This window comes from Lactuca sativa, chromosome 2, assembly GCF_002870075.4.
Source record: "Lactuca sativa cultivar Salinas chromosome 2, Lsat_Salinas_v11, whole genome shotgun sequence".
NCBI lineage: Eukaryota > Viridiplantae > Streptophyta > Magnoliopsida > Asterales > Asteraceae > Lactuca > Lactuca sativa.
Genome location: NC_056624.2, coordinates 225,996,324 through 225,999,990, shown reverse-complemented (window position 1 = coordinate 225,999,990; position 3,667 = coordinate 225,996,324).

Genomic DNA, 3,667 nt, shown 5'->3' with positions numbered 1-3,667 from the left:
CAGCCGATGTCCCGAGAGAGACAAGGTCCGACTTGTTTCCTGTCTCCTGAAGGACAGAACACGTGATTGGTAGGAGGAGGTTGGACACGCTATTGGAGATGATGCCGCTATTGATGCGATGACATGGAGTGACTTCTCAACCGGGTGCACGACCGAGTTTGCACCAGTAATTGAGATGCAACAGCTAGCACGAGAGTTCCAGGACCTCCACCAGACTACTGAGACTATGGCAGAAATCACTACCAAGTTCCAGGAGAGGGCTTTATTGGTACCGCAGTATGCAGCAGACAAGGAGATGAAGAAAGTAAGGTATCATGATATGCTGCAGGATGATATGAGGAAATTTGTGAGTATTTCTGGGTCCGAGACCCTGAATTATATGACCTCTAGAGCCCGAGGGCGGGAGATTGATCTGGAGCACTTTAAGAAGAGGATGTCAGATCAGGTGCATATTTTGGAGGGTCTCAAGAAGAGTCCCAAGACTTCTGATCAGCTAATGAGAGGCCAGTAGGGCCGAAGTCAGTGCAACATGTGCGGGAAACTGCACGATGAAGTTTCTCGTTCCAAGGGTTTGCATAAGTGTATCTCTGGTTTTGTTTCCCTGCTTGTGTTTCGGTTATATCTTCAAGTAGTGTCATATGCTATTTTCATACCATGAATTTTAAAGTGGTTAGGGAAGGGTCGTTTCTCTTTTGTTGGTTCAGAGTGTTTGGTGTCATCTTGGTTTATGGTCGAGATCGGTTCAGGGGCATTATGTGGAAGGTCTGTGGTCGGGGTTCAGCAGGGTAGTTACCCACCCTTGTCAGGATTCGGAGGGTTCAGTCATTGTGCTCAGATTAACTCACGGGGTCGCCAAGATAAGTGGTCTACTACCAAAGTATTTCTATGAGCATCGGTTAATTGGACTTCAAGATCTGAGTATGGTATCATTTCAAGGCATCTGGAGTTATCAGTATTGCTGGGATTTAGAAAGTGTTCATCTAGTCTTCAGAGGTTGTATGGTCTTGTAAGTTCGGCTAGTAATGAATCACTAGCAGTAGTAAGCGTTGGTTGTCAATAGATCAATCATTGGAAGGTAAGAAGGATCGTAAATCCTTCCATTCCTTGTATGCCATGGAGACTTAGTCGGATTGGAGTGGGGTAGAACCATTCAGGTACCCTGGACAAAAGCAAGCATGAAATTGGGATGAGATTGCAACCCCATTAGGAAAGGAAAAGGTGGCCAAATGGTTGTCTATATGGGGGATAATGTTAATTGGAAGTTTGGGAAACTTCCCGACTTTAGGACCACATCTGATTGATGTGTAGAACACTATGGGGAATCCGGTTGAGGATCTCGGTCAGGACATGAGTTCAGTGTAGGATGTTAGTGAAAGACCTCTTTCATACTATTTAACATTATCAAAAAGTCAAAACCTTGCTAAATGCATATTTATATCTTATTACAAAAGACTGGATACAAATCGACTATGAAGATTTTAATAGAGTTTTATATATTACATAACTTCCCAGGAATCTAAAATTCTTATACATACATAAACAATAAGTGCAAAATATTTAACTGTTCTAAATGTTCCAACAGTATATGTCTATACTTGATTCTTATCACCTGCAATAATTAAACACTGAGAGGGATAAGCGGGTGACACTTAGTGAGTTCAATAACAGTTACAATATAACGTTATGCCATGTATATCAATATGACAGAAGCAAAGAGAGAAAAAGAACAACAAAGGCATATGTGAATCATGTGACAAGCTTTCCATATCAACAAATGATCTGATTCAAAGATTTACAATCGATGAGAGACAACAATTTCAACTTGATATACATCAATAAGACTTTAGCACAAGTGGCACCGAAAATATACAATTTCTGAATATCATTTTGCTAGAATTTACAGGCTTTCAGCCCTATCTAACATTCTGCGAATACCAAAGTGATGCTTACTCATTCACTTCATGGTTAAAGGCTACATACCAGTACCAAAGTGATGCTTAGTCATTCACTTCATGGTTAAAGATATAGCTCCATTATCATAATAACATGGGAAAGCACATTGCACATATAAAACATAACATACAATTGTCCATATATTGAACTCACCGTGAAATAATCGGGTGTTAAAATGGTAATTAGGGCAGCACTTCATTTGTATAAATGATTTTCTTCGATGAAAACCGGGAGTTTAATGAAAATCGGGCCTTGCGAGGGTTGAGCTTAAAACCGAAAAGATAAATTTCTCGGGGTCGTCGGACACTTTGGGACATTCCTCGGGTGTTAGGTAGGTTCCCAGGGCTTCCCGGGGGGGGGGGGGGTTAAAAGTGGCTTAAAATAATGTTTAGGGTGTAAAAGTGTGACATCCCCAAATTCACGGCCAACAAAGGCCGATTTTATTTATGCTTTTAAAATATATTTAGAGTAATCCTTTGATTAAAAAAATTGCAGAATTTGTTTCCAAAACAAAATATGATAACATAAAATTTATCAAAGCATTTCATCAAGAAATGTATTTTCATTATATAATAAAACTCGGGATGTCATGTTCCGATACAGACCAAAAGCATAAACAACACAAGATAGACCTTACAACAGTTACATATAACTACTGGTCTAAAATCAAAATATCTTGATAATTCATCCAATTTATGCTCTCGCGTCACTACCTGTAATACAAACAAAATTGAGTGGGTCAGGCTTGGGAACCTGGTGAGCATATAGGGTTTTCAACCCACAATAAATAATTATATTTAATTTCACCAACCATCTATAACCCGATTATCCATTCCCGTTATCTTCACTTTACGTCCCTAAAACAACATTTGTTACTAAGGACCTAATCTAGGATTTTCATCGGGAGCTCTGACACAGGGTTGAAGTTCGTGCCTTGAACTTCCGAAATTCATATCTTTCGCATACGATCTCCATTTTCGACGTTCTTATATCCACGCGTAGGTAGATTATGCTCTACAACTCTCGTTTAGACTCCGTCGGCAAATTTTGACTTTATTTTTATTATATTATTTTTAGTAGGCCGAGACAGGAAAACTCTGTTAGAAATTCGTAACTCCTTCATCTGACGTCCGTTTTCGTCTGTCTTTTCACTGATGCACTACTATCAATGAGATCCGTTTTCGTCTGTCTTTTCACTCGATCTCATATTCGAACTTCGGGTTACATACCGCTAAGTCAAAATTTCGAAAAATCCTGACTTCCTCATACGAAGTCAGATTTGGACGTTCTTATTATCCATGCTCTCGGTTTAACGAACTCTACAACTTTTGTTTAGATCACTAAGGCTAGATATCGCCCTATCGTAAATTCAAATTTTATGTCACTCAGCGTTGGGCCGGTTTTGTCGTGAAACTTCGACAGATCATAACTTCTTCGTTATAACTCGGATCTCGGCATTCTTTATATATCTGGAATCCTCGTTTCAACCATTACAAGATTATCCTTAGATATAGAGCATATCTAACAATTCATTTTTACGCTTATTTTTATCCTTATTTAAATTAGGTCACAATAAATAAGCAAATAAACACATAATTCACATAATCTTCACATAATTCCTCTTTATTACTACAAAATAAGTTACAAAGGTTAACCTAGACTATTACAACATCATTAATGCCTAGCCTAGAAACACGGGCGTTACAAAAAGTAT